Below are 13383 nucleotides of genomic sequence, written 5' to 3'. Positions count from 1 at the left end.
AAATGTCCATTATAAGGAAGCGAGGTTTGTGAAAATGAGTATTTTGTAGTAACACAAACTGATGCTGGGGGGCATGGGGCAGGATACCTTTAGCGTGTTTCCAGTGTGATCTGCCTGCAAAGCACAACATAAGACATTCAACCCAGACAATTTTAATGGCTACTAACCCAGCAAAATACCCTCATCCAAATCTATTCTTGAGAATGCATTGAGACATGACAGCCCGTTTTTCCGCATTCTGTTTCAGTAGAGTGCTGCTTGCCATGTGCGATCCACGCTGGGATGTCACTTGCAGCAGCCTTAATTAATTGTGCCTCTTAAGCACCACCTATAGCCGAAACAATTGCATTGCAGTACAACAAAGTGGGAGTTGATAAGCCCTGCTAATGCCTATGCTTACAAGAAACCTACTTGCACACGTGAAGTCCTGCCCATCCCACACACTACTGCAAACACATACCTGGTGGGCTGTCATCCAAAGCATAGCACCAGGAGCGGCCGCCCTGGATTATGGGATGATCTATTAAAGAGATTTATCTCCAACAGACCACGGATCCCCTTTCGTGGACCCGGCAGACAGGGCTCTCACAGGGCTCACATTTGTGTCCAGTCATGATCAACCTTTTGGGGCCCACCGGGTCTGGATAATTCACAGCTTTCCCATGAAGTGACGCCACTTCCAAGGATCAGCCAGATTTTTCCTATTCGGATGAAGAGCAGGTGAAAGGCACCATCAAAGAAGGGTGAAGACTTGGAGAAGATCATGAAAAAGAAGAAAGAAGCGCTTAGAGGGGAGCCCCTTTTAGCTGTGCTCACCTCCCCTTTATTGCAATCTTAATTTTCTTTTCTTTTCGCCTATTGCCTCTCTACTCACCATTCTTGTTGTGCTTACCTCATTTTAATACTTTTCAGGGTGTGTTGTCTTCCATCTGCACCTCATGGTTTTTCTCATTGATTTTGCTGAAGTGCTTTGTCCTCATTGAACTCTAGAGTTTTCCATCCCTGGTCTCTCCCCTGCTAATAGTTTAGTATGTTCTCATCAACGATATTATTGTCTGTTGCCCATCATTCCCAATCTTGATATTATTCTCGCAATCAGGGCATCATTCCTTGCTGTATGCATTGTCTATGAATAATAAATCCTTTCCTGATTGAAGTTGTGCGCTTTCATCGTCACTGATATCAACAGGGATGTCGCTGGCTATGCTTGCGCTGTCTCTGGCCTCACCTGCATTGCCATTTCTCTCACACTTCTACCCGTACAGTCATCCAACATGCTCACCCCTCTTTCTCTCAATCTAACATATTTTAAAAGAAATAATGACAGGTTTTCTGTGGGTCCTGTTGGGTATTTTGTGGAGATTTGGGGCCTGACGGTATTTTCTTACCGCCGAACAATAATTTAGCAACAATCACTCCTTGTATTCAGATTGGGCCATGTACAACAATAATACAGTGGACATGCATTATTTCAGCACACAGACATGCGTGGTTGGTATGCGTGGTTGGTATGCGTGATTGGTATGCGTGATTGGTGGTATTTTGGTGAGCATAATTCCTTTGTTTTATTTGTGGCCCCAATATCCAGAACCCCTTATTTTTGTTTAGATTTTTCGTGTAATCACTAGAGAGACCTCAGGCTTGCATTTCAGGAACACCACATTTTCCTTTTTAGTGTGCCACCATGGGCAATTTATCTCTGTCTTATCTACGGCAGCGAGCTATCATGTGGTATTTTTCACTATCTTATATACGGTAGTGAACTATGTCCCGGGCCTCCCTTTCTGCCGACTCATAGACCTCCGGCAGACTACAACACACACAGTTAGTTATAATTGCTCATACGGAATTACATTGTGCACACAGCTGCAGCCGAATCTTATGTTTAGCTACCTTGAAAATGACAATTGCACTGTCTAAACATCTCCCCCACATCATCAGCACTGTATTGGTAAATATAAAACACACCACCCGTCTGCTTTCAGATACTTTTGTGTATTATAAAAGTTGCATTTAAACACGATCTCACTCTTTACAGAAATAAGTGAAATAGCACAGTAACAGCATTATCTGTGATACACTGAAAAGAGAGTGGCGGAGACAAGAACTCAATTTGCAACATTAAACATGTGAGTAAAGCACATGATTCTCCTTTCCTACACTGACTGAATATTCTCGTACACACTCAGCCCCCACACCTCAGTGAGATAATTACCAGGCTTATTCAGCATGTAACTTCTTTGGCTGTTCGCCTTCTGGAGGGGTTCACCCAGCAAGGACAAGCATCTGCTGTCACTCGAACTGGGACTTGTTGACTGGAAAAGCCAGTCTCTGCAACCAAGTTGAATCTGCTTTAGGAATCAGGCATCCCCAGCTGTCAACCCCGTCCTTCTTCGAGCTGTGTCAAGATGTCTCTCCTTTCTTTCCCCAGATTCTGCAGCAAAGCACTAGTCACAGCCTCTAACATGATGCTTGATGTGACGTGCTCCAATCAGAATCAATCATGTTCTCTCCTACTACTTTTAACAGTGGTTCTTCTTGTGTTTAAAACTGATTTTCAGAGTCTGCCTCTTTTTGCAGTGAAGACACATTCTTTTATTAATGAGTTATAATTATTAGTCTTGTTAGTGAGATTAGTTTGTTAATTACCAAATGTGTCTCTTGCAACATAGGCATTTCAGGTGAGAAATGGTGTGCATTTTGAAGGTACAGATGTGTGCTTTTAACTGTGAAAAATGTATTTGCATTTTATATGTAAAAATCGTTTTTGACTGAATAACCTGCCCTTACTTATATGTCCATGTTACACTGGCAGCACATAGCTTGAAACAACTGCATCATAGCAATACCCCAAACCCATGCAGTGGCGCCGCATAAAAATGCTCAATAACACATGTCTTGCTGTACCACATTATATCAATGCACCAAACCCATGCAGTTGCACTGCACTTAAAAAAAAAACATGCTATACATTGATCCTGTGCAGTGGTGCTGTACTCTGTGCTCCCAAAACACGCTAAACACTCCTACATATACCCTCCTTTTTTTTTTATTTGGCTAATCCGAGCCACAATTGGAAAAAATCCAACTTGTTCCTTTCCTTCTTTCAAAAATGTAACAATCCAGTACAATTAACATCCTTGTCGTGAAGATGAAAATTGAAAGTCGCTGTTCAATCAATATAATATTAAAATTCAACTGAATTTATCAATTCTTATAAAAGGTTCTACATTTGCCTTCCCAATGGAAGTGTCCAGTCCAGTATTTCAATTGTATACTTGAAGTCAATTGAAAATAATAAAATAAAACAACTAACTAAAACAAATAATTAACATAACAGATTAAAACAATTAATTAAAATAATAAATACGTGGAACTCCATATGTCAGGACTCTTGTCTGCCTCTTTTGGTTCATTCGGGTACTCTTTCATCTTGGTACTCTTGGATCCTTCTCTATAGAAGTCATCTTTTCTTTGGCATTCCGGCTATTTTGTCTTCACCTCCACCCGGAGGCAGGCATCTTTTGGTCTTCATCCAGGGGACTCCATATTCCATCGTCTCCCGTGACCTCCGGTATAAATAGTTAATGTTCTAAACCAAAATAGAAAAGAAACAGATTAAGTATATAGCACAATACTAACCACCCTTTTGCCAAAAATAAAACATTTGTTTTTCTGAAATTAAACACAGGTTAAAAAGAGAATAAGCATACATGAAACAACATTTTAAATTCAATGCATTTTCATTCTGCACACCGACCATGAGCTTCCATTATATATTTTTTTTTACTTTTTATATTATTTATTTATTTACATATATTACAGTGTTTATGTGCCATTATAATAATCAACTTTTTAACTTCTCTGTCACTGCCTCCTGACTGTACCCATGTATCTTATCTTTTTGTGTTCAAGGGACTTTCTGTTGTATTGTTTGCATCAGTGGGCAGCAGCCCCAGGGCTTTCTGTTTCTACATGCTCAAGCCGCTTGATCTCGTGTCTGGGATGGCATGGCTTGATCTGATTTACATGGACAAACTGCTCTATCGCTGTTTCACCTTCATTCTTCAAAATGTTATACACTACAGGAGAGATCTTATCTATAATTCGAAATAGCCCCTGCCAGGCTGCTAGAAATTTAGAATGTTTCTGTTTACTTTTTCCAAAATGAAACTTGTACACCTGATCCCCAACACTGTATTCTCTCACTGATGTTCTTTTATCATAGTATGTCTTAGCACTGTCAGCAGCCCTTTCCAGATTTCTCTGCACAAAAGTAAATGCATGTTGCAAATGCCTCCTCAGTTCATCAATGTACTCATGAACTGTGGATGCACTCACAAGTGTCTGCTCATGTGTTTTGTATAGCAGGTGTTGTGGTAACACCATTTTCCTACCTGTCAAGACCTCATGGGGGCTAACACCTGTTGCTTTGGCAGGAGTTGATCTGATTGCCATCAAAACCAACGGTAAACGTAAATCCCAGCTGGAACCTGCTTCTGCCACAAATTTCTTTAAAATATCCACAACAGACCTATTGCTCCGTTCAACTCCACCTGAAGAGGCTGCCCGATATGCGATATGTAGTTTCCTTTTCACACCCAGTATTTGCCATACCTTACTCATTAGGGTACTTGTGAAATGACTTCCTCTGTCTGACTCAATTCTTTGTGGCAACCCAAACCTTGAGAACACATGGTTCACCAGCAATGTGGCTGCTGTTTGCGCACTACAATCTGGTGCAGGAATACATTCAATCCACTTCGACATCAAACATATCACACTTAAAATGTAACGGTGTCCTCTGCTTGACCTTTTTAAAGGGCCTACATAATCTATTTGCAAATCTGACCATGGGAGAGTTAGGCCTCTTTTCATCAATGGTGCTCTATGCATTGGTGAAGCAGGTTTAAATTGGGCGCATACTAGACATCCTCTAGTATATAATTCCACATCTTGGGACATATGTGGCCAGTAAGCATAATCTTTCAGTATTTCCAATGTTTTTTGTGAACCTCTGTGGCCTGCAGTTATTGCATCATGTGCATGTTGTAGCATTAGCCCTCTGAATGAAAGGGGTACCACCCACTGTATCTGTCCTGTTATGGACTCTCTAATCATGAGTCCATCTTGTAATCTAATTCGTTTTTTATTCTTTACTAGCACCCTCAACTCTTCTTTTCCCATGCAATCATTTTCTGTTAAAGGGTTTTGTTCAGGATCTATTAAATGATTGTAATAGATTCCCAAAATTCGATCATTCTTTTGAGCCTCAATCAAATCTTGGTCTGGCGTATCATGACTCCATTGTACCGCTGGTTGATCTACCTCCTTTGGTGCTTTAGAACGTGTTACTGCATCAATCTGTATTTCACCCAGTAAATCATCAATAGGTAGCAATTCTCCCATCACAGCCCCAATTTTAGCCAGGTGGTCTGCCTTATCATTTCCCTCCTTATCCTCTCCTGGTGTTTTTAAATGCCCACAAATCTTTCTCCAGTATATTGTTATATCATTCTCTGACACCAATTTGTCTATGGCTTGTATCATTTTTCCATTTTTAAGTGGCTTTTTGTTGTATGTAATCATTCCTCTTGCTTTCCAGCCAGGTAAATACTCCACAAAACTATTCCGTGCATAGTCAGAATCAGTCACCAGGACAATTTCACTGAACTTTCTATCAACTGCAGTAGTAATTGCTTTATAAATGGCTGCCAATTCCGCCACTTGACTGCGCCTAGCTCCAATCCTCATCCCTATACTGGGGACTCCTTCACATTTCAACCAGGCATTTCCTATTCCTGACACTAATTGTTTATTACTGTCATTTTCAATGTGAAAAGCACAACCATCCACATATACAGTTGGCAAATCCTTGCATGTTTTTTCATCAAAAGCTTTGTGTGGTGATTGTTCAAATTCCTGCCAATTAGGTTCCACTTCCATTTCATTTGATATTTGTTCAGCTGTGCAGTCATGTAAGTCAGCTAACCCTTGAGCAATTGGGCTCTTTTTATTTTGTCCATATCTCACTTCTACAGGAAAACCTTGTAATGCCAGCGTCCATGAAGTGATTACTGACTGCGCTAGATTACCTGACCTAATTCTTTTACTCTCTAAAAACTGCAAAGGTTGATGATTTGTTTCAATAATCACCTTTTCTCCCTGAATAATGGGGCGGAAATGTTGTAGCGCCCACACAGTGGTTAATAGGGCCTTTTCACATTCATTAAATTTCATTTCAACTTGGGAAAATGCCTTACTTGCATAGGCAATTGTTTTGTGATTCAAATCATGTTTTTGTGATAACACTGCTGACAAACAATGTTCAGAAAAACCTATTTCTATAAAGAAATCCCTACCTTTTATGGGATATGCTAAACATGGTGCCTTTACCAGACATTCCTTCAGTTTAGCCACTGCCTCAGACTGCTCTTTTTTCCATTTCCAGGGAGTATTCAGTTTAAGTAGTTTAGTCAATGGTTGAGTGATTTCAGCATAATTTTCAATGAATTTTCTGTTATACCCTGTCATTCCTAACAAACTTTTTACTCCTTTCACATTCTTAGGATCTTTTAATCTTTGTATGGCCTCTATCTTCTTCTTTTGTGGATTTAGCCCATGTTCAGTCACTTCATGGCCTAGAAAGTTCACTTTTTTCTTGCACCATTGTGCCTTTTGCAAAGATACTTTGGCGCCTGCTTTCTGCAATTGGCCAAGCACATGTCTTATTTCATCAAAATGGCTTTTCAGGCCTTCATTGTTTATCAAGACATCATCCACGTAAACTATGGTTCCTCTTTCCGCTGCATCAGGCATGGCCTTTCTCAAAAATATGCCAAATTCACTCCCACTATTGATGTACCCGAACGGCGTTCTAAGCCTTGCGTATTGAGTCCTGTCAAATGTAAAGGAAAATAAATTCTGTATCTCCTCTGCCAATGGTACGCACCAATATCCAGAGGTGAGATCTAATGTGGTAAACACTTTTGAACCGTGTACCTGAGCTAAGCCCTGATCAATGAATGGCAAAGGCCATCTGGACACTGGTACTCTTTTATTTAACTCTCTCAAGTCTGCACATAGCCGCCATTGACCATTTGGCTTTAACACACCTAAAATAGGTGTATTGGATGTGCTATGAATGGGCCTGATGATTCCCCGTGATTCCAAATTTTTAATAATCTCTGCCAATGATTCTAAACATGCCAGCGGTAGTCTATACTGGCGTACAAACACTGGACTTCGGCTACACCCTTCTGGTAGTGTGGCCACATGTAAATCAGTTAAACCACAATCATAAGCATCTTTTGCAAATACATCCTTAAACTCCATAAATATCTCCCTCAGATTGTTTCTATCCTCATTGCTGTCACACGCATCTGCTAAGGAGATCTGCTCTTCTACCATTTTGGAAAATTCTGGAACATCTTCTGGTAAGGGAATCTCGGCGCTTTCCTCTAACTGTGTGGCTGTGTCTTTTTGTAAAGCTGCCACTTTTAAATATTTTGGCATATCAGCTTCCACTTCTATGGGCTGATTTTCTGTTTCATTTTCATTCAAATTAAATATTATGCAATCCTCTTGACGGCAGCACACTGTCTCATTTGAATCATAAGGATACACAGAATGAATTTTAAATATTCCTTTGGGCTGAGAGTCCAGGTGTTCCGGCAACTCACCCTTGGCATCTACATACTTTTCAGGGATATTTCCAATCACCATGTTATTTAAATCTGCCGTATAATGTGATTTTTGTATGGCCATTCCTAATGGGGAGTTTTCCTCTAAATGAATATCCTGACAACATTTATTATTTACCATAATTTTTACAGATCCTTCACCAATATCTACCAATGGAATGTATTCATAATCCAGGCCTTGCTGTTTTATGGATTCATTCAGGCATACAAATGCATCAGAGTCTTTCATCTGCTGTCCATTTTTGCATTTCAGTGTTATTGCAAACTGTTTTGTAAATGCAGGAATAATAGTATCTTTCCTAATTTGTAATTCGATTGCATAAGGAACCAGTTGTGCACAATGATAAGCCCTTCTTTTGTCTTCAAATTCAGGTGCCGGGCCACGCAGGCGTGACCATATTTTTTGATTAAGGAAATCTAACACCATACACATTCTATGCATGATGTCGTTGCCCATGTAAAAGTCATTTTGTGCTCCACTCACTATCCACACATTATGGTGAATTGTTTTTTGTCCAATGTTAATTTTCAGCATGCATCTGCCTGCAATTCAGTTTTCAAAGTCTGGACTGTCCAAACCAGATACATATTGGTATTTAATTCTAAATTTCGGGATCTCCTCCCTCTCCATCATTTTTTGCAATAATTTCTCATTAATGAAGCTCCTCTCCTGTTCTCTCCTGTTCAAGCGCTAAAGTGGCTTTTATTGTTTTAAAACAGTCATTTATACCAACATGAACCCATGGTTGCTCATCTTCCATGTGTATTTCAGCAAGAGTGGTAATGTGTTTTTCTGAATCTGTTTTAGAAGCAATATTCTGTTTGATTGTTTTCTCTTTTAAATCAAAACATAATGGGCCTCATTACGACCCTGGCGCTAAGCGAAAAACGATGGCGGTAAATGCTTACCGCCATCGTTTTCCGCCAGGTACGATCATGACCCGTGACCGTTAACTACGATGCCAATAGCGGCATCGTAGTTAACGCTGCCGCAAACAGCGCTAAGGGTGCGCGCACGCGACCGCCCACACCGTACTTAGCGCCATGGCGGAAAGGCACGCAAATGCCGACCCAAGCGGACATGCACCTAACGCCATCAATGAGGCCGCTAAGTACCTTACCGCCATGGTGCAAATAACGCCATCGCGAACCAACCGTAAAGGGCCAATTCAAGTGAATGCAGCTGCCACAGGTGCACAGAAACAGCACAGGTGAAGGCAATACAGACTCAGGGGAGTATAAAAAGAGCACACCCCACCCCTACCCACACCCAGTCACACTCCACAATGATGCCAATACGACTAGCAATGTTGGGGCTGGAGGACCTGATAGCAATGCATGTGCTACTACAACAGCAACAGCAACAACAACAACAACAGGCAGCACAGAGGAGACGCAGGAGGAGAAGGAGGGCAAGGCAGGCCCAGCAAGCCCCACCAGCACAGCCAGTGCCACCACGCAGGCAGCCCCCAATCCCACGCATCAGAGCCAATCCAAACAACCTCACTGCTGAGCAGATCCACACCCTGTACCGTTTGGACAGGGACACCATCACCGCCATCGTAGACATGACACACAACGACATCGTCAGCATGATAGAAAGTCCAACCGCCATCCCCCCCCTACTGAAGGTAGTGGCTGTACTCCACTTCCTGGCCACAGGCACCTACCAGCACACAGTGGGGCACCTGCATGGCATTTCACAACCATTATTCTCACGAACACTCATCCAAGTGCTCGATGCCCTCCTCAAGCACACAGACGACCACATCTCATTACCACGGACTGCCCAGGAGATTGCAAACACCAAAGTGGGTTTCCATGCACTAGCCAGCATACCCGGTTGCATTGGTGCCATCGACTGCACCCATGTGGAATTGGTGGTTCCACGTGCCATGGAGGTACCGTACCGCAACCGGAAACAGTTCCACTCTGTCAACGTGCAAATGGTCTGTGACTCCAACAAGATCATCACACATTGTTGTGCCCGATTCCCCGGATCAACCCATGATTCCATGGTCCTGAGGAACTCCACAATACCACGCTACATGGAGCGACATGCAGGCCCAAGATCCTGGCTACTCGGTGAGTGCGATGTCATGGAAGTGGGCATGGGAATGACGTACCAGTGCATACTCCACCTGGCTGAAAGGGGGGGGGGGGATGATGCATACTCCACCTGGCTGAAAGGGGGGGGGGGATGATGCATACTCCACCTGGCTGAAAGGGGGGGGGGGGGATGATGCATACTCCACCTGGCTGTGAGTAACACAGAGAACGGATACAGAGGAAGGCCACTCACAATGCACAAAACCCCTCTGCATACATAGGGTGATGGCATGCAAAACAAGCCATGGCAGCAATGAGCATATACTGGTTGCATAGTGTGAATCAATTAGTGCATGTAGAAGTGAGCCAAGGTAACAGTTCCATGCCAGCCATGGTGGGACATCATGTTCCTGATCAGACAACATGACTGACACATACATTCTCGCCTACATACAGGTGATGCAGCCTACCCCCTGAAGAGGTGGCTCCTCACGCCAGTCCGGAACCCGCAGAACCAGCACGAGGAGGACTACAACCGTGCACATACACGTACTCGTGTGGTCATAGAGCAGACATTCGGCCTCCTGAAGGCACGATTCCGAAGCCTCAGCAGGTCTGGTGGGGTACTCCTGTATGGCCATGAGAAGGTGGCAAAGATCGTCATGGCATGTGTCATGCTGCACAATATGTGCGTCAGACGGAATGTGCCCCTGCCCCCTGACGCAGAACTGCAACCACCTGACGATGAGGATGAGGATGAGGAGGGTGCAGAAGGGGCGCCACCACATGGAGGAGGCGATGCACAGGAGGGGCGTGCCATGCGCCAAAGTATCATCAACCACTGCTTCTAGCACACACGGCTGGTGTTCATCGCATGGAGACTGCACTTGGGGCACTGTGTGACTCTGGGGCATGCACACTGAGGACTGGACACCAATAAAGCACACATACGCAATGAAAATGTCCACACATTTCCTTTTTTGAAACGAAAAAGTGTATTTGAACTATGAACTGTCGTGTCACACCCCCTCCCACCTCCCACCTCCCCCCTGCACACCCCAACACACCCCCTCCCACCTCCCACCTCCCCCCTGCACACACACCCCCCCAAACTCCCCCCTTAACTCCCCAACACACCACCCCGCCACCCCCCTGCACACCCCAACACACCCCCTCCCACCTCCCACCTCCCCCCCCCCCTGGAATCCCAACAAAGGTGTGAGTTGGTCTGTGCAGCAGTGTCAGTAGTAGGATTCCTACACTGTCCGGCCACTATTGGCAGCCCCCTCCACTGGCCCCCGGGGCACCCCTGCCTGTGCTGCGGAGGTTCCTCCCCGATCGGCGGATGGGGCTGCTCGGTGTCGAGCTGGCAACCGAGGAGGATCCTGCCTGCTCATTTGGACGCATGGCCCGTATTGTCTGCACAAGGTCAGTGATGGCGTGCCGCACAGCAGCTAGTTCCGCGCAGATGTCCTTTGTGGACGACTCTATAGCTGCCTTCACAGTCTCAGCACATTTATCCATTGCTGCACTTGACCCCCCACATTCAGCAACATGTTCTTCGAGCAGCGAGGAAAGTTGCTGCTGCCGGGTGGCAATCGCCTCCAGTGAATGGTTGGAATTCTGGCCCATGGCTAATGGCAGTGGTATTCCCATTGGGCTGATCTGCCCCTGCAGCGGGGATGGAGTGGCTGGCCAATCGTCATCCTCTGGCTGACCCTGAGTGGCATCCGCATGCGGGCTGCTTAGGGACAGGTAGGGGGAATGAGGGTGGCCTGTGGGGCTTCTGACATCACTCTCCTCAAAGATCCCTGCTTCGCTATCGGAGGAGGCAGCAATGGCAGCATTCTCCCCAATTGTGCTGCTTGCAGCAGAGGCTGTGGCTTCTGTGGGCATGATTGGTGTGATGTCTGCTGCTGCTGCTGCTGCTGTACTGCCTGCTGGGGTGGCTGTCTGTGCCCTGTCCTGTTTCCCTTGCAGGGATTTTGCCTGCTGTGGTGTTTTCCTCGGGACGACAGAGGTGGAGGGTTGTGGCGTTGGCACAGTTGGCCTGGCCCTCTTGGTGGGTGTGGAGGCTGTGGTGTCCTCTTCCTCAAGGTCGGAATTTGAGCCTGTGGTGGGACAGAGGAGGGAGAGTGTTATTGATGGGTCTGCGGACATTGGCCGGGCATTGTGGCGACTGGCATCTCATCAGTTAGTACATGTGGCACATTTCATGCAGGGGAAAAAAGTTGTCTCCCTTTTGTGTGGAAGTAGCATGGAGGTATGTGGGTGCCTGCAGTTAGGGTGTGCGTGCTGCATGTGTACAGGGTGCAGATCGGATGTATCTGTGGGCAGTCTCCTGCTGATGTGTTGCATTCACACTATGGGCCAACATTGTACTTCACATGAATGGACTTAGGTGAGATTTGCATGCCTTGATTTGAGCCACCTACCTGCATCGCCCGATGTCGGGGCTCCTCTCTCCATTCCTCCTACTCCTTCAATGCTCTGCATTCCGATTGTGGAGGCACAGATTTCCTCCCATGGCTGCAATTTTATAGGGGACTCCGATCCTCCCCCAGTTGCCATTGCCAGGTTCATGTTGGCTGATAGTATGCTCCTGACTCTGAGCCGGAGATCGTCCCACCGCTTGCGGCACTGTTTGACATTGCGGGGTGTTGTTCCCACGGCACTGACCCGCTGAGCTACCAGTGCCCATATGGCCTTCTTCTTGGATATGGCCGGTCTTGTCAGTTGGTTGGAGAATACCACTGCAGCGTTCTCCTGGAGGGTCTCCGCTAGAATGGTAAGCTCCTCTCTGGAGAAGCGGTCTTGCCGCTGGCGGTCACAGGCTTTTTTCAAAACTTTAGGCATCTTCCTGCAGGTAGAAGGTTGAAGACGGTATTGGCGGGGTCTCAGGCTCGGATGTCCAGTGGTTTCGGAGGATGGCAATGGATTGTGTTTTTAAAGATGGCCGCCGTGCTCTTTCCCGTTCCGCCGCGGTGACGCTACTTCCGGTTCCGCTTATCTACGGTCACCGCTAATTGCGGTGACCGCTAACTACGGTCACCGCTATGTACGGCGGTGGCGGTGGTGCACCTTGCGCCGCATACGATGCCGGTAGGTGCCGTTTTGGGGGCATTACCGCCATGGCGCTGTTTACATTACCGCCATGGCGTAATGCTCGTGCGCGATGGGTCCTAATGTGGCGCACTTTACGCCATCGTCCCACGGCGTTAACGTTCATTACGCCATGGCGGTAATGACGGCGGATTACCGCAAGGGTCGTAATGAGGCCCAATGTGTGCTCATCTATGGCAGTCTGCCAATTTTTCCTTGGGTCCAAGTAGATTTGTACAGGTAGTCCTTCATTGTCGCTCTGCATTTTGTCTTGATACATTAATATAACAGTGACACTAGTAGGCCGATTCATGGAATTAATGTGCGCAAGCGTGCGAAAACGTGTAATTCGCCGTGAAAGAGCGAAAATCGCAGTGCAAGTGTGATTATCGCACAGAAAACAGCGCACATCTATTCATGAAGTCCGTGCACGCGCAAAATGTGGGATGTGTGCTGAAAAAGTGAGCGGCGCACGCTGGCACACGCTGGCGCACAGGTCATCGAACGTCGTGCGATAAGGCCACAGCGA

The sequence above is a fragment of the Ambystoma mexicanum genome, chromosome 1q (genome assembly GCF_040938575.1).
Source record: "Ambystoma mexicanum isolate Mex_15411 chromosome 1q, UKY_AmexF1_1, whole genome shotgun sequence".
NCBI lineage: Eukaryota > Metazoa > Chordata > Amphibia > Caudata > Ambystomatidae > Ambystoma > Ambystoma mexicanum.
Note: the sequence above shows the minus strand (reverse complement) of the source record.